General features: G+C 44.3%; 1 long non-coding RNA gene across 1 annotated transcript; it reads right to left on the bottom strand.

Moving 5' to 3' along the window:
• Positions 1–229: 229 nt before the first annotated feature.
• Positions 230–26640, bottom strand: LOC109144753. The gene is made up of 3 exons (XR_002045690.3): positions 26521–26640; positions 25262–25435; positions 230–1832 (listed from the first exon to the last, which is right to left on the bottom strand). It is a non-coding gene; the product is annotated as an uncharacterized LOC109144753 (long non-coding RNA).
• Positions 26641–26923: the final 283 nt, after the last annotated feature.

Genomic DNA, 26923 nt, shown 5'->3' with positions numbered 1-26923 from the left:
AGGGTGGGGTGGGGATCCAGCTGGGACCCAGACACTGTGAACTGAGCTCTTCTGTGGGGAGGCACAGCTGGGAAAAGTTGAGTCACTGATCTGCTCCTCAGAAGAGAGAAGATTAAGTAAGAGGTGAGACTGCTTTGTTAAGACTTTCATTTACAGGTAGATGGATGCATTCTGAAATGAATGATAATCACTTAATCTGCTGCTGCCTATGGTCTGTCTCAGGACATTTATCAGTGTTATCTGAGATGCAGTGTTATCTGAGATGGCCTGGTGGGCAGATTTGTACAGCACAGCTTGATGTTGAGAGTCCATTAGATTTTCATCATTTATTCTCTTTATTGATTCACTGTTACACCACACTGCTGCTTCTCAGAAGTCAGGTAGTGCCCTAAAAACAAAAAATAGTTCCTCAATTTCCTGACCTCCACTGAAGTCCTAAATTTCTGTGCTGTGTTTCCAAACAGGTCCTCAGCTCTTAGATCTTTTTTGTGGCATCAGGTAAGCAACTTGATCACACCTCAACTCTCTATTTTGGACATGCCTGAGTGTACATCGCACTGCAAAGCCTTAAATTCAGGCCTGGGGGTCCCAACACTTCCCTCTCATTCACTTCTTTCTTCACCTCCCTGGGTGAGAGATCTCTGTATCTCTGTTCTCCTCCCAAAACACCTCTCACTCCAGTCAGGTTTTGGTACTTTTGATAAGGATAGCAACAAATGCCCCATCAGCACAGCCTGAGGCTGTGCAGAACCTGCTGCCCCATGGGAAAAGGGCACAAGGAGGTTATTGCAAGCTGGATGGATGTACCCTGAGAAATCTGAAAGGATCACCTTGTATAAACAGTTTAAATAGTTTTGAAGGTAATTTTTAGGCAGTGAGGCTATGCAATCTCATTGCATTGAGTGACTAAAGCCTAAGCAAGCACGCTGCTTGCACTCTGTGTGGAGGTGAAGCCACTCCACAGCGCAGTCTCCTGCTGACAGCCCAGGAGAAGGATGGTCACGGTCTTGCTGCATCCGATGCCATTGTATTTGTCATGTCTTTCTCTGCAGTGTCTGCTCTGTGCATGGACATGGGATATCTATCTGCAGAGCTGCCAATCAATAACTTTCATTGATATTCACTTAATTTTTAGGCTAGAGAACAATCACACTGCCCCAGGAGAGAAGGACAAGTCAGTGAGCTAGCTTGGTGTGTTTTGCTGTTACCTCTATCCATGTTGCTCTGAGACTCACACACAAAGTCTCTGGAGAGTTCACTTGTCTTTCTGCTGGATGCCAAACTGCTGCATTTTGTAGGGAAACTGGTCCTTACCAGTCCCACTAATAAGCAATAATGACCCTGATGAGCCTCAGCGGGGCTCACCCACAGCCTCTGCCACAGCCCAGGTGCTCTATTTAGGCTCACCTTGGGCCAGCAGTTCTGGCCAGAGCTGTGGTGCAGAAATGCTGGTCTCTGATCCCGTCATGCTTGTGCCTGGATGTTTGGGTTTCTGCACTCCACAGGGTGAGTTTTGCTCTGCCATGTCTCAGTGGTGCCAGGAGTACTCGTAGAGCAGAACCAGGTTTGCAAATGCAGCATCCTTTGTGCTTGCAGTCAGCCAGGCACTGTCCAGGAGCACTGCACACCACTTTAGAGAGCTGTTGACATGGAGCCTGGAAAGATGAGGCTCTGTAATGTACTCAGTGTACCCACAGGTCTCAGCAGCTGTGGTCCACTTTTGGTCTGGCTCCTTACAGGTGAAGAGGAAATGGGTTGTGCTTCTGTGGATTCACAGCTTCTCGTTGCTGGCTGCATGTTATCTGGCAGACTGCTGGGTCCCAGTTTGACAGCTGAGGAAAGATAGAGGAATTTAACCATTCTTTAAATGAAGCAAGAAAACAAAAATCAAATGTGTAGATCAGCCATCATGATGACAGCTGTGCTGGGCTCCCTTTCAGCAGAGACATGGAAAATGTATCCGTGTGGAAGCAGTTGGAGACACCTATTGGGAATCTGTCTTTACAGCTAGTTCCTGAAAGTCTTTCTGTTTGTCAGCATCCCTGCCTATGCCTGTGAGCCAGCCCAGCAGGTGTGTGAATGCTGCTTGTTTCCTCTGCCACCAAAACTTGGCAGACACGGAGAGCAGGCAGTGAGAACCACTGTGGAGTCTGCTGCTCGCCCTTTGTGTGTCAGTGTTTCCTGTCAGGCTGTCACAGGACACAAATAACAGGCAGAAGGGATGCAGACAGGGGCAGTGACCTTGGCAGGCTGTTTTCCCAAAAGGCCTGGGGCCAGCCTCTGCTCTTAGACATTCACCATTTCCAGTGGGATCAACAGGGAAAACTAACAGTGAGGAGGAATTCCATGAGCAGATGCACTGGCATTGTCAGAGCAAAGGAGCAGTTAAATTTGATATTCAACTTGCCAAATTACCTCAGCTGAAAGTAATTTTGCAGCAACTGTGCACAAACTCAGCAGGCAGTGGTCCTGGAGGTGAACTTGAATTACTTGATAAGTGCTCAGCAAGTCTCTGTCTGCCTTTTATGTTTGGGGAATCTTATTCCTAAATTGCCTTACTCTGTTGGTTGTATGCTTCTTATTTGGGGTATGTACTTTGTAATTGGGAGTGAAGGGCCAGAGTCCTGCCTCTTAACTGGAGACAGATTTTGGTTGTTGCCTTTGAAATTTTCTCCAAGTGGGATAGTGTTCCTGCATGGAGCTATTCAGTATTGTTTGGAAGGGTGGAAAATACTGCCCCATATCAGCTGTGATTGCAATAACACCTCTGAATGGGGACCAGGTTCTAAAGTTAATTTCTCCTTACTTTTAGGCTTGTTCAGACTGGTCCAGGATTTCTTCTATAAGCTTGTAGTTGTTCTTTCTAGAATTTTTTTTTTTTTTACCAGAACATGTCAGTCACACTTGAATATCTGTAGTCTAAATGCCACAGGGATGGATATATTCACATTAAAAGTCTTTGTGCAATCATCTCTCATGAGATCTAATGTCATGTGGGCTGTTTGAATCATCCCAAACAATCAAATTGGCTTAATCAGTAAAAAATTGCATAATTATTCAGTGTGGTTTATAATTAAGGATAAATGCTTGAAAGAAGCTCCCGTGAAGCCTGTGGTGAGGAATGCTGAAGGGGATGGACTCCCTGATGCAGCCTGAGCCACTGTATGGAGGTGGGAGCAGACTGCTGAAACTGGGAATGTTTTATTTACTATGCCATGCTGTGCATCACACTCAGAATTTTGCTTCCTTTTAATTGCCTTCTGCAGCAAGTCTGGTGTGATGTAAATGATTAATTAGCTTCAAGTGTTACCACTTGGCCCAGGTTTGTCCTGGATGGCCCGGGTTGGATCTGTACGGGCAGCTATGCCATGGTGCCTCCTGAGGGAGCCTGCCTCTCAAAACAAAGTTCAGGTGGGATGCATAAAGGTGCTAAAAGAAGTGTAACTCAGGATGGGCCAAGAAAATCATCAAGGGAGGGTTAGGTAATTATGCCACAAAGCAGCCATGCTGTAGCCTTCCCCCAGATAAACTTGGAAGGTGGATGTGGAGTGAGGCCGCCCTGCCTGGCCCTTCCCCTACAGCCTTCCTCAATGTGCAGCAGTAGAACGTGCTGGGGGAGCTCAGAAACTCAAGTTGAAAGTCTCCCTGCCCGTTTTTTAAGCAGTGAGTCCCGTTCACAGCTAGAGGTGAGCAGAGAGCTGCCAGGGCAGTTCAGACTGTACAGTCCTAGCCACACACTTGGTCCAGTGTCTGGTTTGGTGCCTCTGGTGTGCATCCTGTCTGTCTGGCAGCCTTCCCTCCACTCAGTGTCCCACTGTGCTGGACACTAATTTTTCTAGACCCAGCCTGTTGAAAGGGAAAAGGGGATTAAAAGGAAAGCCTTGTAGTCTTGTTCCTTCAGAGCCTGGCAGCCAGCTGGCTCTCCACTCCTGAGAGCCGTGAAGTGGTGCACTAAGTCTGCCCTTAGCTCTGAGCACTAATTCCCTTTCCCCAGTGACAGCATTATGCCCATTTCCTAGAAGCTTTTTAGGGCCAAGAGGTGCCAGAGGGCTCAGGCAGGTACCTGCTCTCTCCCAGCCCTCCCAGGTCTTGCACAGGCACTTGGGCAGCTGGGGCTGGTGCCAGGGGTTTGAGCAGCAGCACAGGGAGCCAGGGGCTGGGCTTGCTTTTACTACTGAGCTTGGATGGGCAGGGAGTGCTGGAGGGCTCTTGAGTGTGGGAAGGCTGCTCTCAGATGTGGAGACGGGGGATTTGGGGAAGGGGCAGGGAGAGATCCATTTTGCTGGGTCAGTCCTGTGTTACCCCTTCCTGCAGGATGGATGGTCACCAAAGCACTTTGAAGTGTCTCCCTCTGTGCCCTCCCCATGGGGTGGCAGTGCAGCTCCTTCAGGGGATGGGATAGCCAAAGGCTGCCCCACAGTGCACAGAAATGAGCATTGGCATGAACAGCTTCACTGGAATCCCAGGTCTCGCTTCTCTGAAGCTTCCACTTAAGTCCAGTTGGACATGAAGGACTGAGATGTTACAGGCACTGGGCAGGGCCAGCAGTTACAGGAAAACAGCAAAGAGCTTTTTTAGATGTTCCACTCGTATCATCCTGTTTCTCTACCAAACACAAAGCTCTCCTAAGCCCAGATGTCCCAATTTTATTTTTAATTCACTTTATCAGCTTGGTTGCAAGCAGAGTAAGGAGAACAGTTTGGGTCTTTTTGAATTCTTTGGATTTTCTAGTCAGTGGTTCACTGAGGAAACTCATACCTGAGCCTCTGGCATTGCCAGAGTATTCCAGTCTCCCTGCACTGGCAGCTCATCCACACAGATTAATTTCTGTGGGGCCCTCTTCTTCCCTGTTTGGGGCTCCTGGCTGTCCCCATCCCTGCTGTGAGCAGGCCTGTCTGGAGCAGGTCTCCATGGGGATTTCAGCTCCAACAATGTATCTATGAACAAAAAGGCCAAGGTACCAGTGTGAGATGGGGCTCATTCTCCACCATATGCTGTAAGTCATTTGCTGCAGCTGGGTGTCACTGGGGCCAGGCAGGGACCTGTGTCCCCAGATCCATGTGCTAAAGGGCCACGCACGTCACCTGCCAGCCCTGTGCTCACCGATGAGCTGGAGAGAAATGTGGTGTGCTCATGGTCAATCTGGGAGCTCCAAGGGATGTGCTGCACCAGAGGATCCCTCCTGAATCCCTTGAGCCTGGCACTAATGGGAGCACAGCAGCCATGAATGAATAAATATGCCCTCTCCAGTAAAAATTGGGCTCCTTAATGGAGATGCAAGGGAAGTCCTCCAAGCTTCTCAATGTTTGAAACAAGAGCTGCCTGCTTGTTAGCTGTGACTTACTGCTTTTGCTGGGGTCCTACAAATGGAATGGATTCAGAAGGTTAAGCCCAGATGAGCTCATGCTGTTCAGCTGGATGATATTAGGAGTTAATCCCTTTGCCTGGTTCGGTATTTTGTAATACCTCTCAAGCCTGATGATTGCAGCTGTATTTTAAAAGCTTTGTTTTTTAAAGATAATCTGATGGAAGCGTGAAGCTGGCAGAAATAAAAAATATTCTCTTCTTTCCATAGAAAAGACACAGTATTTGTTTCCATATTTAAACTTTTCTTTGAACTGGCTTGCAAAACAAATTCAAGATTGTCTACAGCCTTCCAGTGATGACTTGTAAAATTCAAGTCTGTGATAGAGATGCAACTGGTAATGTTTCCCACAACTGCTGCAAGTAATTAAAGGTCTCCTTCACATGTTTAATAACCATCTTGTTTCCTGGCTACTCAATAACTCTTTTGTTCCCTGTGGTTTGTCTTTGTGCTGCTGGCACTTAGAATGGCTGGTTTCTGGGAGCCCCTGAACTGCTAGGTGTTTTAAATAGCTCATCAGCCAGGTAATGTTGTCACCTTCTGGCTGTGAGCTAATTAAATATGTGTATAACAAATCTACCCTGTAGACTGAAACTCCAAGGATGTGCTTGGTTGACCCAGGGGTCCCAGCTGGGGTTATTTCTTTGATTCCCCTGTGAACAGAACATTTTGGGGGATTTGCTGCTGATGTGAAATCCTCCTACCAGGTTTCCGAGCCATCCACTGAGCAGCTGATCCACTCATCTCAGTTAACCTTCTTGTTCCCACCTGTGTCACAGGACTCAGAGGATGGAAATCAACAGGAAAATAACAGACTTGCTTTCTTTGAAGAATTGTGGGAACACTGCAATGCCCTGAGTGTTTGCAACATGCCTCTGAGCTAAATATCAATTAAAGGAAGTTTACTTTTGAAAGCCAGAGGATTGCTAAGTCTGGCTTTATTTGGAATTCTCATGAGTTTTATTTACAGCTTCTGTGTAAAAAAAAAAAAAAAAAAAAATCCATATGGCTGCAGAGAAACATGATCTGAGCAAATCCTAATAACTGGAAAGTCAGAAAGCAGAGTAAAGGGTTTAGCATAGGTAAGCAGGCCTGTCTTTTAAGGTCTGAGTTAAAATGCAAAGGTCTCTAGAACACTGTGGTTTGGAGACTTGGCCTTGGCCTGGTCTATCAGGACCTGTGAGAGCTACCAAGGAGTTCTCTGTCCTCCCTAATAGTATTTACTGTTTCAGCTGTCACTTTGAGATCCTTGTGGCCACATGCTCTGTGTGAAGAGTTGAACTCTGCAGGCACAGGGCAGTGGGGCTGTTTTCAAGGTCTCTATGATCTGTAAGTCAGTCAAGCAATTCTGAGGGCATGGCTTTCAATTTAGGAATCCTTAGGGCTCCCAGTGCCAATAATGAAGCAGAAAGTAACCAAAATGGTGTTTGGAAGGGAAATAAGTGATAGAGGAGAAACAGATGGGAGGAGGAAAAAAATCACAATATTCTTATGTCACTTATATGTTTCAGTTGGTATTTTTTTCGTGTGTTTCCTTGATTATTTTTCCACTCCTTCCTCTGCTCTCCTTTTCTGCTTCTTACCTGCTTAGGTTCAAATATTTGATAGAAAACATTTGTTCCTGCTTTTTATCTGCAGAAATGCATAGAAGAGATTAGAGTTTAAGGCATCCCTGTTCTAGCTTGGAATTTGTGTTACTAAAATAGATTAAAAGCACGGAAATTTGGCCAAGAAAATACTGGCTCTTCTGCTGCTAGAGAATAGTTGGTATTAGAGTTCATGAATTTTACTTGACAGGGTGAAAAGGGAGGTAATTGGTGCTAAACATGAGACTTTTTTTTTTTTTTTTGTTTGGAATAGCTGTAACCAGAATCCAGTCCCCCAGCACTGTGCATCTCACTGGGTGGCTGTGTAAAAGCCTTTAGGGAGTAAATGTGTAGCTGAAAGGTCCCTGCTGTTGTACTTTCAGTCCAGCTTGGACCTCCAGGAGGTGCTGCTGCCTGCTAAGCACTCAGCACAGCAGCTCTTTGTGTCAGACTTCAGTCCTGAGAGAAGCATGGGGGAGATCTCCAGAGATTTCACCTACAGGAGGTGACTTCTCATCCCCTGGGCCTCAGGTAATGCACCTGGGAATGAAATGCACTGTACTTTAAGGGGAGAGAAGCACATCTGGAAAAGGAAACAGAACTTTCTGCCAGCCCAATTTCTAGAAATGATGTGTTTGTTATTTAACAGGAGGGGATTTTCACTGTGAGGTTTAGTGGAAAAGTGCTTCAGCATGCTGTGCCAGGGGCAGGTGTCAATAATGAAGCTTTTTGAGCTCTTGCTGGCCACATGTGTGGTTTCTCTTCTGTTCTGAGGTGTGGACTCTCCACTGTAGTATTTCTAAAAGGGAAGAAAGCAATAAACTTAGACAATCAAAGCGGTAATAGTGGCAGTTCAGGGATACTCTGTGTATTTTTAAGAATGTGAGAAAGCAAGAGCGATATAGAGATTCAGAGCTGTCAGTCTGACTTCGACCACCATTTGTTTTGGCTGAAGGAGTAGTTGAATAGTTTTTTTAACCATATCCTGGGGGGCATCAGGCACCACCAGCTGGTCAAAGGAGGGGATTGTCCCACTGCTCTGCTCTTGGGTGGCCCCACATTGAGTGCTGGTGGCAGTTTTGGGCACAACAATATAAGAAAGATGATAAAGCTACTAGAGGGTGTTCAAAGGAGGACAATGAAGATGGTGAAGGGCCTTGAGGGGAAACTGTATGAGGAGCAGCTGAGGTCCCTTGGTCTGTTCAGCCTGGAGGAGACTGAGGGGAGACCTCACTGCAGTCACAACTTCCTCGTGAGGGGAAGAGGAGGGGCAGGCACTGATCTCTGCTCTGTGGTGACAGTGACAGGAGCTGAGGGAATGGCCTGGAGCTGTGCCAGGGGAGGTTGAGGCTGGATATCAGGAAAAGGTTCTTCACCCAGAGGGTGGTCAGGCACTGGAACAGGCTCCCAGGGCAGTGGTCACAGCTCCAAGGCTGGCTGAGTTCAAGAAGCGTTTGGACAATGCTCTCAGGCACAAGGTGTGACTCTTGGCATTGTCCTGGACAGGGCCAGGAGTTGGACTTGGTGATCCTTGAAGGTCCTTTCAAGCTCTGCTTATTCCGTGATTTTACAAACTTGGTTAAATAATGGCTTCTTCAAAGGAAATTACGTGCCCCTAATTTGCTGAACTTCAAGTACACCGTTGAAACAGTGGACAAAGGCATACTTTGCTTGTGATCCCCAGAAAAATCTGTTTCCAAAACCACTTTTAAGAGCTTATCAAAGTACTAAGCCATTACGGATTAAGACAGTGTCCTGGTTTACATACAGGTTAAAAGACAAAGTGATGAAAAGCTTTTTAGTTAAATTTCATCACAAAGCTGCATTAACTATGACATAGCCAAGATTTTAAGACTCCTGTAAAATTGCACAACATGCCAGGAACCTTTTTTTTTTTTTGAGGTCATGGGAGATGGACATGATAGGAACTCCAAGGAGCTTTCAGATCTCAGTGCTTTCCAATGGCACATTAAACACAGAATCAATAAATGCTATATAATGCCAACGGAAAGAATGAACTAATTTAAACCCTGAACACTGAAAAGTTGTTAACTGATTGGTGAAAAGCTTAGGAAAAGGCTTGAATGCTGCTGTGCATTGCTCAGCAAACTGTGTGACAGGTCAGAACAGAGGTGGCACTGGAGCTCTGCATGAGGAGCTGAGCCTGATATAAATGTTTTGCTCTGCTTGGCTGGTGACTCTCTCAGGAGTCAAGCCAGCTGTCCTGGCAGCTTGAAGGGACAGGTAAAGCCTAGGATAGAGGGCAATTGCTTGGGCTTTACCTTGCTCATACATTAGTGATACATCAAAGGCTGCTGGATTAGGGCTGACCCTGGGGTCTGCTCACACTCAGTGTGGATAGAGGGGACCATCCCTGTCACCTGAGGGCAGAGCCTGCAGGGGCAGGGAGGTGCTCCCTGCCTGCTCACTCATCTTCTGGGCTCCTGCTCCAGGCAGTACAGCTCGTGGCAAGAAACCTGCATACACAATAGCTGCTGAAAAATTTCTCACTTAAAAGGTTTTGCTGTAGAAAGGGAGGAGAAGGGAAGATGAGGTTACGGTGGCAAGGAGGAGGAAGGAGCAGACAAAGGCCTCAGGCTTTCACCATTCTTTCCAGGTGACTAAGCAGCAATTTTAACAAAAGCCAATGCTAGGCAGGTGAACAGAGCTGAAGGTACATCTGAGAGCTCCTGTGTCACTTCCTGCACAGCGAAAATCTGCTTAGGCTGTGGGAGATGCATTGCGTTGTGTTGTATTGACTTTTCTCCTTCGGGTTGAGTGTGCCTGTGAGCTTCCTCCCCTGTGACAGATTAGGTCATCCCTGCTGAAGGTCACCCATGGTTTTCCAGCATCTTTTTCATTGCTGGAGGTCGAGGTTTTGGCTTCCCTGCCTGTGCTTGTTTTGGCCAGCAGAGGGTACTAAATGAAAGGTTAATATAGGAAAAAGTTTTCTCATGCTGTCGGGCTGGGCTCAAAGTTTAGAATACTTCTGATAATGGAGAGGCCTCTAACAGACAAAACCGAGTTAGAAATGCTGATATCCTCAGACTGCCTTTCTATGCAAATTTGTTTTGGTTTATGATTAAAACATTTGAATTTAAAAATTGCCAGTCATGTAAATGACTGCTGGTTTTATTCAGTATTCAATTAGCAGTGTATGTTGTTTCATGTCCTTGATGACATCTTTTGTAGAAATTAATTAATGATAATAATAAGGCTTTTTGTAAAAATGAAGCTATAAAAGCAGTCATGAAGTGATTTTGTTAGGGGGAAAAAAAAGAATTTCCTTTAAAGAATGCATATTTCAAGCGAGTGTTTGAAAGCATCAATCTGGAGTGTTTATCCTGTAAGATTAACATGGAATTTTCACTCGCTATTTTTATCCTCTTGCCACTTCACTTCCTCTTATGTCAGAGCTGGTGTAATCCATCTCTCATTGCCAGATGTTGCCTGTCCTGCACTGGGAGGGGCATTAGAGCCCCCTACTCTGCCTCTTTCCAGCCAGGCTTTTTGCACAAGCTCAAAGCAGGATCAGTCTCTGCCTCTCCCTGCCATTGCTGCCCATTTCTGGGAGCCCCAGGCGTGGCCTCACCCTGTCTCAGTCCCTGTTCTGACGTGCAGCTTCCTTCTGGCTGGGAGGAATGCAGACCGGAGCTGCTGAACCCGTGGGAGGATGCTCTGTGTCCCCTCTGTGTCCCCTCTGTGTCCCCTCTGTGTCCCCTCTGTGTCCCCTCTGTGTCCCCTCGGCCAATGCAGCCCCAGCCTGGCTGGCATATGGAACGTGGTGGCAGTGGGGGCTGGACACAGGGATGCAGGTAACAAGCCTCCCTGCTTTAGCTCATTCTGTGGCAGCTCCATGGGTTTTAGTTCCCCCTGCCCCCCGCCTCTGCAAAACAAAGGTTAATACTGTCATATTCCACTGCAAAGTTGTGACCTGGATTAATTTTTTTTTTTTATGTGTTATTGTCGTTTTCTTAACTTTTCCAGTCTAACCTTGTATTCCCATCTGAGAGTATCTACATGTGGAAGAATGGAATATAATATTTGCCAGGAAAAAATAGGGTTTTCAGAGTACATTGTTAGAAAAACAGGCTATAAAGAAATAATGGTGGCCTTTTTCAGCTTGAATTCTAATACAAGTTTATATTACATCTGGGAAATTCTTTTCTCTAGCATTAGAGTAGTAATTTTTAGGTCTATTTTATATATAAATGTGTTTATCCTTACGTCTTCCTATTTTGTATGTGTAATAATATGAATAGTAAAAGTGACAACCAAATATTTATCAGGAAATGCAATTTAAGATTGAAATCAGATGGGATTGAAATGGAGAACTGAGGTTCGAATCCCAGGTGGATCCTGTCACTTCTGATCTGACTTGTGACACCACCTCCCTATTGGGTGTTAATTGTCAAACAAATCCTGCCAGCAGCATATGCAGCATGGTAAACCATGGATGTGTGGAGGCATCCTCAGGAGTGCAGCACGGTGGGGTGGAACAACCACAGTCCTTTGCTGAGTCTCAGCACTCTGCACCTTTCACCCCCTAAGCTGCAACCAAAGGTGGAAAGCTGCAATCTTTAAGGATTTTGTTTCAGAGAGTGAAAGGGTGGGAAAGAGGTGTTAGAATGGAAGCTGGAACTCGACCTGGACAATGGGAAGCATGTGTCTGCTAGCTGGTAAAATAAACCGGGAAAGAATGTTCAGAAACCTTCCCAAGACCTCTGCCTGCTTCTCCAGTTTCTGCCTGCTCCCCCCTTTGGTGCTGTGATGTGGCTGCTGGCTGGGGTCCCTTTGCTCCCAGCCTGGTCCTGGCTTTGTTTTTTCTCTAGTGATTCTTCCTATGCTGCCAAAGCCTTTTGAACACCACAGAGCTCATATCAAGCACATCCTCTTCAACCTTCTGGGCCAGTCAGCTGCCTTCCACATCCCTCCCTATGCTCTTCCTCTGCAAATCTGTCCTTTGCCCTCTGTGGTCCTGTCATTGTCTAGCCCTGCAGCAAAGTCTGCTGGAAAGTTCTTCTGGAATGGTCTCAGAGGCTGCTGGCAAGATCACACGAGTTTTGATCCCATTTTCTTCCTCCTCTGCAGCTTGGCTGCAGGAAATCTTGCCTGCAAAGCCCCAGGTAACCACTGCCTTGTGTGTGTACACTTCAGCACCCTTCTCCTCTGCAATCCCCTCCCGTGGCCAGTCCTGCTGGCACCATCTCAGTGTGCACCTTAGCACAGCTTTTGAGCTTTTCCTTTCTGACTGCTGTGGGCACCACCACGTCCTGCTGTGACTCAGGGTGGTATCTGTTGTGTGGATATTGTGTAGACATCTCTAGATATTCTTATGTACAAAAGGGGTCTTCATTTCACAAGCTGACCTTGACTGAAAGCTGTTAAAGGGAGGTTTAGTGCATGTGGAAGGGAAGGACTGGATCAGACTGTAGCCCCTTCACATCTTTGTTAGTGTACCATGCTCCCCTCCATCTTTAGCCAACCTTCCTGCACACTCATGGCATGCTGAGGCAAGGACTTGGTCTTGATTTAACTCTGGTTTGAGTTTCCTGTCTTTCCCCCTGCTCTGTTCTAGCACGTGGGATGCTATTGACCTCTCATTTGGCTGTTTTCACAGTCTAGTGCCTCTGACCCCTGGGCAGTGAGATGTCAAACCTCCCTTCTGACTGGCCCACAACAACTTTCACCAGCCCTTTGGCTTTGCCCCTTGGCAAAGTTCTTGTTATGTTTGATTTCAGTACAACCAATTTATTAAATTTCTCTGGGTTTTCCATAATAAATATCAGCAAAAATTCTACTGAAAAAAACTGTGTGAATTTACATCTGAATCTTTTCCAAACTGTCCTGTGTCTCAACTACAAATGGAGAGGTTTATGAGTAAGACAATGCTGATGGTGTGCTGGGATTATCATGACAGGCAGCAGTCAGTGCTGTTTTACTGGGTTTGAACTCCTGTGCTTTCCTCTGCCACTCCTGTCTTGTTCTGTACTAGATATGGGCCTCTGGCAGACAGAAAGGCTTCATGTTTTCTCTCTGTGTTATACCTCCTCCTAACTGATAGAAAACACAAGAGTAGTGGACAAAATGAGCCCCACTACTATTTCTAAAGTGAGCATCTAAACAAAAACTAGAGAAGTTTACCGTATAAACCTGTATTGCTAGAACTGCCTTTGTTTGCAGCATAATCTCCCTGGAGAGACTCCATCAAGGTGTGAGTTGGGAAGACTATCTCCACTGCCTGGGATAGAACAGCCCTCCTGTGTTTGAAAGGTGCTTAGCAACGTGAAAAGTAAAAGTGGAGTGCTTGCTTCAGAGAACAGCCCCACGATGCCACGTTGTGACTCTGAGATCAGGTGCTCAGCTGGTGCACAAACTCACTTCCAGAGGTGGGGCCTTGAGTCACTGAGGGGTATTTAGGTATCACTTAATAGTACTGCTGTATTACACATTAAACTGTGGCATAATCCTTACTGATACTACCTCCTTGTACTGCTAGACTAATTCTTGAATTTCCTAACTTTAGTTGCTTCTTTCAGAGGTTTGTCTGGAGATCTCTATACAGCTCAAACTTTTAAGTGCAGTTTAGGAATTTCAGTGATTTTTAAACCTGTTTTCCCTCAGTTATTTGCACTAAGTGTTCACTACTGCTCTTGGATGCCCAGTGTGCTGAGCAAGTCAGATGGATTTTTCTAATTCCTAGTTTTTTTCAAAGCCTTACATAGCATTTAAGCCACACAATTCTAAAATCAGTACGAGCTGTATGTCTTCAGTTCTGTGTAATTGCCCTGAAAGAGTAACTGTAGCTATTATTTAATACTTCAACAGTATTTTTCTGCCTTTGATTCTTGGGAACAGCTGTAAGTTAATTAAACTATAAGCTTTCAGTGAGTGATTATCATCATTATTTATTCAGGATTAATAAGGCGGGCAAAAACAACTCCTTCTTACGCTGTGACAGCAATTGCTTGTGTGTCTGTGCATCCAGGACACAGCACCATGAAGCTGTGCCTGCAGTCTGCCATAAATCCCGACAGCTGTGCCATTTATTCTCGTGTGCAGTCTAACACAGCTACACAGGAAAGAAAGATTCATTGTGAACCCCTCCCAGGGCTCTGGTGTGTGCCTGGTAGGTCAGCAAAGTTCAGCTCCCAACACTGGGAGCTTTCATGTGCCAGGAGCACAGGAGAAGAAGGGAATCATGTTGTACAGTGCCACATAATCACAGAGAGCCCTGTAACTGATACTGCTGCCCCAGGCTTGTTCTTTCAGTTTGGGCTGGACTTTACAGCTAGTCTGCTGTCTGAGGAGGAGCTGAAATGTGAAGCAGCCCTGTCCTGCTCACGTTAAAATCAAACAGAATGGTGGCCAAGACAACAATTAGTGAGCTTGCCTCAGTTGTGATTTCGGATCCTGAGCTCGTGTGAAGAAAAGCAAATGGAGCTGCTTACTGTGGTGAGGTTCATAGAGCAGCCATGCCAGGCACTGCAAAACACTTTTCAGTCTCTTAAAGGGCTTTGCACTGGTAATTGGAGCAACTAATACCTCGTCACTGCAGTGCACCCAGGAGGAACTCCTGCTCTGAGCAGGTGCTCACGCCTGCAGTAGTGCCTGGAGTCTGGAGGAGAGGCTTCATCCATTAACACTGGTCTGAGAATACAAACCCATTTAGCCAGCTGTCAGGGCCTCTGCTTACTTTCAATTCCCATCTGGACAGGTTTGAACCCCAGTGACATAAAGGTAAAAAGCTTGCTATCCTGTTACAAATCCCCTGAAGCTCCTGTTTCACCAGCTCTCCGTACTGGAAAGCTTTTTCTGTAGCAGCCACTTTCACATCCTGGCTAGTTGGGGAGTTCTCCTCATCCCTGGCCTTAAAATCCATGCGGCCTCACAGTTAAATTACAGTTCCAGACAATCAGTAATGTCTCTAAAATGCCTGGCTGTCTTGAGCATCCAGCAGGGATTAGCCCAGAGGCATCTCTTAGTCTAATTGGATAATCTCCTTGTGCTGTAAAAGCAGCTAAAAATGTGTCCCCCCCACCATTTTTCATATTATTTGCATGTATTTGGGTGACATAATTAGCAAAAAGCTCTAAGTAGCTGTTGATGCTAATTGCAGGGCTGCATCTGGAAATACTTCTAACCTCTATTTTTGCTATGATTTCCCAATTTGAAAAAAACACTGTCAGATTTTAAAGCAGTAGATTGTAGCACAGAGAAGAGAATGTGTGAACAGTCCCTTGGGATTTTGCTATTAAAAGAAGCTTTCACAGTTTATGCTTCAACTTTTGATTGCAAGGCATTACTCAATACACTGAAGTATCATTAATTCAGCAGATAGGAGAAAGAAAGCCCCTCCAACTGTATTTTCATTTCTCTCATGTAAAATTCCTCATCTTAAAAAGTATTTTTTGTATTATTAGGGTGGCCTTATTCCTGTGTTGAGGATGTGGTGTCAGGTGCCCTGCAGACTCTGTCCTCTGTTCATACAGGCAATAAAGCCCCACCAGAGTGCAAGCTGTTAAACAGCTCCCTTCATTGGGAAGAAATTGCACTGACTCCACAACAGTCACTTCTACATTTCATTCATTTCATTTCTTTTCTGTATACCTCCCTAGGAAACTCTCAGAAACAATTCATACAGATTTGGGTATCCAATAAACTATCTCATTTAACAAAACCTGGAAAGCAATTTAAGGGAGATGACTGTGTAAATTATATCTAGAAAATGCTTTTCTTATGTCTGAAAAGATTTTATTTAGCATGAAGGAATGCAAATTGTTCTGGACACTTTTTGTTTAGCAGCTGGAATATTTTGCTTATTTCTTTTAATTAGCGAGTGTTAGAAGTAACATTTTGCATTTTATTTTGTTGGTGTAATGCTAAAGACTTTGTAAAATAACTTATGGTGGAGTTTTAGTTCTTCTGCAGTATCAGGCCATGGTCCTTTTCCATCAGACCCTAAATCTGGCACTGTTGATGTGAGGCTTCTGCAGAGAAAGCCCTGTTCTGCCTTGCAGGCATTCTTTGATTCCTCACCCTGTGGCCCCCAGCTCCCTGCCGAGGGATCACACACTGGGATCAGCTGGCAGGTCAGGCTCTCCTCTTCCAGCCCCCAGCAGAGACCCTGGGCACTCTCAGTATGTACAGAAGAAGAAGCTGTGCAAGTTCTGGTGATTTAGTGTCTTGGTTATGTGGCTTGAGGCATTTCAGGGAGGAAACAATCACTTTCCCCTGAAGGCACAGTACAGCTTTTTTATGGGGTTAAACCCCATAGGCCGGGATTTAGCTGGGAGATAAGAGGGAGCAGCTTCTGTTTATGCCATGCAGCTGCTGAAACGAGCGCACTGCTGGCTGGAGGCAGCAGCACAGCTGCTTTAAGTAGCTTCTTGAATCTGAAGCTTTGCTGTTTACTGCTGCCCTTTTATTCCTTCTTAAAACACAGACAAAAAAATCATGTGTGTTCTTACAGAATAAATACCTGTTCCACTCTTTCTCTAGGAAGAAGAAAATTTCTTGCTTCTGAAAAGCAACACGAGGAGTTAAATAATAAGCATGAAGACTTATCCCAGTTTTCCAGAGCCTGGACAGAGCAACCACCATTTGTGTAGGGAGAGGTCAAGCCCTGTTCTTTGCCTTCAGGGTAGGGAGCGCATACTCAGACACTGCATCACTTCCCACAGCTCCCCACATCACACTTACTGCTTCCCCAATGCCATCCAGAACCCCAACATCACCCAGCCCTGGGCTCCGAGGGTGCTTGGGCAGAGCCAGCAGCGAGAGCAGGCCCATGAGAGGGTGCTGCAGCTCAGGTCAGCACTGCCCCTTAGGAATGGACCCCTTTCCCCCATCCCATACCTTAGGGTAGAGTTGTTGCTTTGTTTTTGCTTGCTTTCTTCTTTTTTTTAATGGCTCCCTCCCACTGATCTCATAGGAGGTAGTAGAGGATTTTGGGAAGAACAGAGAAAGCCTGGAGCTGCAATTAGGGCACTGAGTGAGCATCTCTGAGCCCAGCCTTGGGCAGGCAGGGTGGAAGATACAGGAGGGAGGGTGGAAAGTCAGCACATTGAACTCCTGCTGTTCTTCACCCCCTCAGAGCACATAGGGAGCACAGTAGATGCTGAGAGGCCCCAAGCTGGTTCCAGTTTGTACTGACTGTGCAGATTCTGGATTAAGACCAGGTTTGTAAAAACAACTTCAAAGCACAAAGGTTTTACAGGGCAACCTCTTTTCCCTGCTCCTTTCCCTGTGTAGAGCCTGGAGAGTTGGGATCTTGCAGGTTGGTTTTTCACAGCCTTTGATACATGTGCATAAAATGCTGTAGTGCTGGTCAGTGCCTCATAGCAAGTGAGAAAAAGAGAACAAAAAAGATTTCAATTATCTATAAAACTCAATAGAATAATTAAATCCCACACTGCTGAGACAATATTAAAAAAAAAAATGTTGGCAGTCACCTGTACTTTATTTTAAAATGTGAAATTATTAAGTAGAGCATACCAGTTTGTTAAATTATTTTGTTATACATATCTGTGTGCAATGTGAATTCAAATCCAAACAACTGCCTACTAAGGAGCCAACAACAAAGCAGTTCCTGTATGAGCTTGTGAAAGAAGCCAGCCTTCATTTTAATTTTAGATATGGGCCTCGAAACATCATAAAACTTAAATGGAATAGTATAGAGTGAGTAATTGCAATCACACTGTAACTTTATCTAAAATTGAGGAACCATTTAAATATCTTTCCAGAGAACACCCCATTCTTTTGTAGAAATAAGGTTTCAACAGTGCAAATACTTTAATGAAAGCCCTTATTGAGAATTGAAATTAATTACTGAACTGCATAGAAGGACTTAAATGCTTGAATTTAAGAAAATTTGTAGTGTTAATTCAACTATAAATTGACTATGAGAAAAAAACCCTTCAAAGTTACTGTTTCAATGGGAATCTTCCATTGACTTCAGGAGGTCTGGGTAGGGCTTTGCTTGTAGCAGAGCAGGAAGGAAGGAAGGACTGAAAAAGCCAAGCAGTGAAGGAGTACATCAGTGAGTAGATTTCCTGAAGGTGATGTGGGAATGGACTCCAGCTGTCGTTCTCCCTGTGCAGCCCCAGCTCCTCAAGTCTCCCAGCACAAGGGCAGCTGGGCTTGGCTCTCCACTGGATCCCACAGCAGATTCCAGCACAAGGAATTGGGGTTAATCACCCGGGCTGGAAGGGGATTGACTGGAAGCCTGTACACCAGCAGGTATAAACTACAGGCCTGAATAGTGTCAGGGTAGGGTCAGATTGAGCAGGGACTGGCAGGCACTGAGCTGTTCTGGGACAAATTGGCCTCACCCCAGGGCTTCCCCAGCTCCTGTGGGGCAAAACTGCCCTCAGTGGGAAGTGTCCAGAAAGTGTAGCCCAGGCTGTGTCCCTGCTGCTGCAGGTGCAGTCTCTGTCTCAGGATATGCAGATTATGGGAGCTCTTTGGTACTCTAATGTCTCTGAGTGCCAAGGATTTATACATCCTGGCATCCCTCTGTACATAAACCCCATCACAGCACCAGCTATTGATGTAGCTTATCTGTTAGTTGAGGAAAATATCTCTGTCCTTGAAGCACTTGTGACTGGAAAGTCACAGAGAAAGAAGTGACTCATCCGGAAATCTCCAAAACCTGCACATCCCAGCAGTACCCATCCCACCGTGTTTGCAGGGCAGTCTATAAAAATGTCCTACACTGATTCCTGCTGTTTGTGATCAGGATGGTCATTAAAGACTCCCTGTGTGCAAGGGAAAAGGCCTTGGATGCAGTGAGAAGTGTTAATCTCCCATCCCTAGGTGCTGCCATGAGCAGGCCTATGGGCTGGGAAGAGGCAGAGCTGGCTTAGGTAGGTGGATGTACCAACAGGAGCACGAGGCAAGGGGTACTTAAAAATTAAACTTTTTTTGCTCACCTAATTAAAAATGGCTGTGCTGTTCATTTAGTGTTTCTGGGATAGAACTTACACGATCTTCTTCAGGCTATTGTACAGCTTGAGACAGTTATAAAAGGCAGAAAGTAGCTATTCTGAACAGAAAAAGCTCCTAAACTCTAATTACTGCATCACCATTTAGATCTGGCAATTTAGCTACATATGTCATTGCAGTAACTCAAGAGCAGTTGCACAGCATGCCCTGTTCATGTGCTAACTGCTGAAACTTTTGTCCTCTTCGCCTCGAATTTTCTCTTCCCTTTTGTTTAGGCTGGATTTGGTGTTTGGGTACTTTCAAACAGCTCCCATGAGCTCATACACTTGGCAGAGTTAACCCTGCAATGTATTCCTCATACTGTGTGTAGCCAGGCTTAAACTTTATCAAGGGTGCTTTGGGGAAATAGAGGGAGCTTTAATCTGCTTTGTGGCCTAGGGTGAAGCAGCCCTAATGCTCTGCTCTCCTCCAGAGCTGCACAGTGACCTTTGGGAGGCTGAGCCCCTTCACAGGGTAACAATATGCTCAATATCCACACAGCTCCCAAGGCTACCGGGCAGAAACTGCCCTCCTTGCTCTTTCTTTGGATGGTCAGGAGGAAACTTCAGCACCCCCTGTGTTGTTCCTGAACATGGTGTCTCAGAAAGGACAGCCCCCACACCCAGATGAAGAAAGTAACACATTATGTTCTGGAGTGGACAGGGTCAGGCTTCTAGCACAAGCAGCCTGCTTCTCTGCTGGCTCAGAAGCTGCCAGACTGATAACAAATGACTAAGACAAAAGAGTAAATAAATGACCCTTGTGCAGCTGGCCAGGTCCCTGGAAGATGGCTGTGTCCTTGCCTACCCACAGCCGGCCTTGTGAGAGCTCCTGTTTCAGACCATGGAGATTTTAGGATGCCACAGGGTAAAGGCTTTGCAGAAATGACTGCTATTACTGTTCTGAATGTTGTTATTACTGCCATAATTATGATGATGGTAGGAGCCAAAAGCCCAAGAGATTAGCCCATTGATCCAATTTGAGGCAGCTTCTCGAATTTTCAAGCTATTTGCATACAATGGACAAAAGAGAAAAAAGGAGAAGCTGGTTTATGAAATTGGATCAAGCAGTGTTTGAGCTGAATGCATTCCAGCTTGCAGCCAGTAGTGCTGTTACAGACTGGGGGGGGGGGGAGGGGGGGGGGGGGGGGAGCTTTGGTTAATTTTCTATCACTGTCCTGTAGCTGTTGTCCCTTGTATTAAATATAAGGAAAATTCTGTAGCATTTGCAAGTTAAACTTCTGTGTGGCAAACATTTTATTGATGCAGAATTTGCTGGATGCCCTTATAGAGGTCCTTTTCAGTCTCGTAAGCACATTAAAATCTATTTTAGATAGCTATATAGAGTGCTCAGATACCAGGAAAATTCCTCTTGGATCCCTTGGGGTGCAACTCCCTCATTCTGCAGTGTCATCCTGTGGTGCATCGTTCTGCTGTATCGCTGCAGACAAATCAATTCCCTGGCCCATTCCATTAACCCATGTGGCTCTGATACCTGGTGCTTCCTTAGCACGTGGAGAAGCTTTTCTGGCTCTTCTGGTGGTACAAGAGGAGCTCCCTGCTAAGGACAGAACGTACCAATGGTGAACAACACACAGGCAGCACTGCAGAGCTTGACTTGGTGTACTTAAACTCTGTTTGCACATTCGTAAGCAAATACTACTGTAAATAATAGTTTAGACCTTCCGTAAACATTCACTGCCGTGGCCTAGAAGGAAAAGTTTGTGCTCTGCACTTTAATACGCAGCTGTGGTAATTGAAAAGTGTGAAAGCAAAGTCTTGCTGGAATTGACATTGTGGGAAACATCAGGAGTATTCCTGAAGCTGATGGGACCTAAAAGCTTTTGCAGTATAAGTGTGCCCTTGGGTTTGCTGGCAAAATGTTTGTCCACGCTCATGCTGGAAGTAATTGCTAACACTTGCAGCTCCACAGTATGCTAATAGTGCTTCCTTTCTAAGGTTATACATCAAACTGTCTGGAAATTAGTGGGGGAAGAACTGGGAGGGTCTCTTACTTTTGCAGGAAGGTTTTCCTGAACTTACTTGTTATCCAAAGCTTTGGTTTTGCAAGGGATTTCAGCAAGTGTCCATGGGTATGTTCTACTGTGCTTTGTTTTCATAGGCTCCTCTGAAAACTGTAGCTCTGTGGCTTTAGATAAAACATTAGAGCAACCCCTGTTGTTGCCATTCTAACACCATGAAGACAGACCCTGAAAGCTATTCCAGTTCTGCTTGGGCAGCTTGAAGCAGTATATTATGCAAATCTGTACCTCTAGACTGCACTGCATTTGCCCTTTTTCGTCACTGGTGCCAGAATATTGCCAAGAGCCATCTGAAGCTTTTCCTGCAGAGTGATTGGCTCTGAGCGTTCTATCTGGCACTGCTGTATAGCACCACATTGACTAAAAAGTGTTTAGTGATTACAAGCTCTACATTAGTAAGGTAATGCAAAAAGATTAAGTTAGTATCTATGTATCTGTCAGGATGAAGCAGAAATATTTAAGTATAGGTGAGTTATCATTGATAGACAAGGGAGAATAACGTGTGTAATTATAGCCATAACAGTTATGGCAAAATAACTCATTAATATTTTTCAAATAAGGGCTTTGGTGGGCACCTCATATCCAGCCTGGGTCAACCCACCAGAGAAAGCCAGATCTTGTTTTTTTATTGGTGGTTTTTTTTTTTTGTTTGTTTGTTTTTTTGTTTTTTTGTTAGGTTTTATTTAGGTTGGATTTTTGTTTGTTTTAGAGGGTACAGTGTGGTAATTCTCTGTCTGAATTAGTCCCAGTTATGGTATCAAATAGTCATTAGGTAAAATAGTTCAGACCTACATAAAATACTGATTTTATGTAGAAGTTTGAGAAGTATAAATAGACGATGTACAAGTACAATGAGATTTCCATTATATGAGTAATTAAGTATAGGTCAAGTTTTATTTTAAGTCATATGATAATTATTCTGTGAACATGAATGTATTTCCTTACAGTACAGTTAATAGAGCTGGATTCTATTACAGGTAATAGTTAAGCACAGCTTTTGAATTTTAAAATCTCAGAGAAGCCAAGAAATGAAAAAGTGTAACACAATGTTCAAGTCCCAGGTAAAGCCTGCTGTTCAGTTCCTAGAATCACAGAATATCCTGAGCTGGAAGGGACCCACAAGGACCATCAAGTCCAATTCCTGGCCCTGCACAGGACAACCCCAAGAGTCACACTCTGTGCCTTAGGGCATTGTCCAACACGTCCTGAACTCTGCCTGGTTGGTGCAGTTGTGTAAGAAGCCATCACCAGATCCTGCCCTGAGGTTGTGTCGGAGCTGGCAGTTTCCATCTATTCCTTTGCTAACTCCAGATTAGAAAGATTGGAAAGAAAATAGTATATCAAGCTGTTAGAAAGCAACTTGTTCTTTTCATAATTAATACTGATGGGACACTGGTGTTCCTGCTGCCATTGGGCTTGTGGGACCCAAGAGAGCCTCAGGCCAGCTGGACAACACTGATCTAATATCCCGTCCTATAAAAATTCATCCCTGGTGCATCCGTTCTGGAGAACTTGGTATGGAATCTGTCACTACAGAATTCCAGTTGTTCATCAGTCTGATCCTGACAAAATATCTGGGGGTTGTTGCTGCATCTGTGTTTTATTGGCAGATCACTGAGATCCACAGATCCACAGAACACAGATCCAGTGGAGAAATCCAGAAACAAGCCTTTTGTTCTTCATGCTCCAGAAGCAAATATCTGGACCTGGAAATTATATATGAGTTTTTTGCCAAGACCTAGCAATGCAGAGTTGGTTGGAAAATGTTTCATGTGCCAAATGCTCCTAAGCCTTTCCTTTGGGAAATGATAGAGGTGATTAATTTAGGGTGAATTATGAGGAGCTTGAAAAGCTAGAAGCATCTCTTTTCACTCTTGAGCTGCACATGAAGTCAGCCCAACTGTGTTTTAGCCAAAAGAATGTAACAATTTAATCAATCCTCCCTCTCAGCCACCAGTATAATTGCAGGCCAACCCAGAGCAGCCAGTCTTGAGACTTCAAATCTTCCTGCCAGCATAACTAGGCTGTGTGTCACAGAATAGCCTCATGAGGAAAGAGAATATTCCCGTAAAGGTCTTGTGGGGCTGATCAAAGCAGATTTTTTCTGCCACTGCTGATATGCACAACTAAGCAACCTCTGTGCAGCTCTGCTGCGCTGTTGTAACTCATTCAGACACCTGGGATCTGCTCTGAGTTAATGGGAAAGGATTTTTTTCTGAGTTGAAGGATAATGTAAAGGATAAGGGTTATTTCTAAATTTTCCCAATCTAGCTATCATTTTCCTAGTTCAAGTTGTCTCCCTGTACCACTACAGCTGCTGTCCAGTTTTACAGTAAAATTTTACTTATGGGCAAAAATTTAAAAACATCATTTAGAAGGGTGTGTGTGCTTTCTTTGCCATCCTTTCAGGAGGCAAATGTGTGGCCAGTGGCTTGGGTTCAAGAAACATGGCCACGGTCTCCAGATTCCCTAAAACTCTCTCGTTGTGGCTGCTGATAGTGTTCTATTCCAACACATGCTCATGGGGATGAGCAGACCTCCTCCAGAAAAATGCAGCCTCCTGCACTGTAGTCAGTGCTGGATCAAATACACAACTGTTTCTAGAAATTTTGAATCCATTCAGTTAATTCCTGAGCTTTTTTCAACACAACTAAAGAAACAGCAATTTGTGCATGAAAGCAAGAAGAAAAGCGTGAAGGGAAAAAATAGAAGTCAATAAACTATATTGAATATGCACAGTTATGGGGGGAAAAAATATAGCAAATCTCTTCTCCCACCAAATGTAGACCTGTGAAAACTGTTTTTAAACCGGATGCAATGTTAGTAATCTAACTGCTGTTGTCCTCTTTATCCTGCAAAACGCTCCTGTCCATGGCAGAATGAGCTGGAATCAGTAGTTAAATCCTCTTTAAATAAGCAGCAGTTTCCAAATTGTTTTTGAGCTTAACACATGGCACGTGGGCCTTCCACAGCGCTCCTGCCTGGAAGGCATCTTTGGTAGGATCAAATGAACTATTCCAGCAGCGTTCCAGGACATAATTGCACTGTGAGGGCTCTGAACATCACTCTGTAAGAGCTGCCAGGATCACATCTGTTACCTGTTGGGGTGATGCTCAGATGCCTCTGATCTAACCCAGGTGTCAAAGCTGGGAGAATTCAGTCTGTAATGGATGAACTGTCTGGAGTTTAAAGTTTGGGGTTTGGATGGACTGCAGCTGTTGGGTGCCCTTCACCTCTCTCCTTCACACAAGACCATCAATTCTTGGCTGAAGAACAGCGCCTGTGCCTTTGTATGTCGTGTTTAGCTGTGCAGGCTGCCAAAGGTTCTCATGGGAATGGCCTTGCAAACCCTTCAGTAATAAAATCCTGCAGAAAATCACAGCCCAGCCCAGGATAACTGCTCCATTTACATCCCAATACAAGGAGCAGCACTTGTGATTGCTGGCTTGTGTGCCACGGTGAATTCTTTTGGTTCTGAGCAGCGGAATGGCCAAGGATATGCACAGCAAGGCAGATGGGATCGATTCATTAGAGTTCAGTAGGTTATCATTACTGTAGGAATAGGTAATGACAGATATTCTAATTAGAAAAAAGGACTCAGTGGTTAGGGTAAATTACAGGCTAGAGCTGATTTGACCCCAATCAGTACAAATGAGGGTACAGTGCTCCATCATGCCGACAGCACCAATAGCATCAGGGTTCAAAAGCCATCTGTTCCTTCCAGCCTTTTCAAGAAGTATGCTCAAGGGTGTTTCTAGGACTGTGGTGTTTCAAACTTCAGTCTATCACACAAATGGGAGTGAGCTGGGCTTCTGCAGGGCAATCATTTTAGTTCTCCTTTAGGTCATTGTAATGTTTGGGTAAATTTTCACTCAGAATTGTCATAAATGTGTTAGCTGGAATCTTTAGCTAAGTATTCTTTCATATTCACTTGCAAGTAATAGAACTAACAGTTCACTCAGATGAATGCTTCATTACTCAAACTCATGTATTGGTTTGGGTGGTCTTGGACTTCAACAGGTATTGGCATAGTAGCTTCCCCTCTGATCTCATATTTCCGGTCATTTTTGCAAGGCAAAGGACTGAAAAAAGAGTGTTTAAATAATTTCAAAAGAGATGATAACTTTGGGGCATAACTTCAAGGGAATGGAAAAGTGAATGGAGGCTTTTCACATCAACTACAGCAGATGCAGAAAGGGGGAAGGATGTCTAAACCAGCTGGATAAATAAGTGAAAGGGTTCATGACAAATCTGAGAAAACAGGGTATTTCAAGTTTTACCCACCTCTGTATTCAGCCCCTTCCCAGCTTTCAGGGGACAGCGTCCTATTGCACTCTGACCTCTTAGCAAGGGCTAAAGCAGCCTGGGTTCCTTTGTGCCTGGCTGTGGGGGGACATGAAATCAGGGATGTGATGCAGAACTGTCTCCAGGGACTCCCAGCTGGAGTCTCATGGGGTCCTGAAAAATTGGAAGCAAGGAAGTGTTACAGTCTTGCAGTGGCTTTTGCAAGTCAAACTCAGAATGTTTCACTTTTGTGAAAATGTGCAATTAGCAGTCAAGGTCTTGGTGATAATCAGAGACTTTGTGTTTAAGTATTCCACTCATGGGTGGAGTCTTTAATTGCTAGTGGAAGTTATAGAAAGAAGAACATATATTGAAAAGCCTGATTTAAACTCACTGTAAATTATTTGATAATGAAAATCTACTGCCATATAAACTGAAATAAGGGTTTTTTTGGGATCTATATGTTATTTTGGAGTATCAGGAATTTTAGAAGAGGAGTATATTATTACCCAAATCCCACTTCTGTCGAAAAGGAAAAATAAATCAGTTAAGGAAGACTTTTTCATACAGTCCAAATGTGGAAGAAAATTTCTTGGGTAATGTATTGTATGGCTTAGCATAATGTTAAATAATGCTAATAGAATGTTACTAATTAGACCTTATATGTTAGAATATAATATTTAATTGAGAATAAGAATAAATGTTTAATTAGAGAACAAGAGATACATTTTTTTGAAATATAACTTTGTAATTTTTTGTAATTTATGGCTTAAGAAACCTAACAGAAATACAAATAAGTAAAAATGCAATCAATACTTCATTAAAGAAGTGTCAAAGTCCAAAATATAAACTGAGCAGTATTTGCTTATTCTGTGCAAGAGAAACCTCTCACTGGTACAACATTTATGTGGTTTTGATTCCAAAAATAGGGAAATAACCTTGGAGTAAGCTTTCCATATTAAAGCAGCTTTTTTCAGTTGATACATACTGGCAAAAAGTGTTATGAAAAACACGCTTTTAAATGAAATAAGATATAGCAATGTGTAAGGTAGCCAACTCTAAAGTACATTGTAAAAACAGTTTGGGAAGATAAACTTCTTTTTTTGTTTGTTTGTTTCTCTTTTTGTACCCTTTTATTTTTTTCTATGTAAATCCGCACTGTTCATCAATTTTTTCCTAAAAGGATTGGCTAAAGTGGAGTTTAGATTCCCTGCCCCACTTAGTTCAGTTCTTTAAATGTATGGATTGCTAATGCTTACCTCTTTGGTAGAGAGGTCTCTCCTCCTCAGTCAATTATTTTTCATACCCTTGGACCCTGCTCTGCCTAGGCAGCTGTACAGGAACCCTTAAGCATCTCCAAATCGTGCTAAAGTTGGACCTGGATCCCCTCCAGTGAGGAAAAACATTAAATTGAACTAGTTCTGTTTACTACAGCTGTATCCAAGGTCAAAATGCTCAAGAGAGAGGATGTTTCAGTCACAGCCACAGTTTAAAAGAGATTAGAAATAAATAATACAATCCTATGCTTAGTAACTCTTTAAATTCCACTGGCTTACTGTGACGTGGAGGACTGAAAGTCTGGTGGGGCAGATTTCCCCTTCGCTGCTTTCCTTCACTCCTTCGAGTGTCACTTCTACCCTGTGGAACACTTTGATGAAATCA

The sequence above is a fragment of the Corvus cornix genome, chromosome 6 (genome assembly GCF_000738735.6).
Source record: "Corvus cornix cornix isolate S_Up_H32 chromosome 6, ASM73873v5, whole genome shotgun sequence".
Classification (NCBI taxonomy): domain Eukaryota; kingdom Metazoa; phylum Chordata; class Aves; order Passeriformes; family Corvidae; genus Corvus; species Corvus cornix.
Note: the sequence above shows the minus strand (reverse complement) of the source record. Positions and strands in the feature narration are given on the sequence as shown.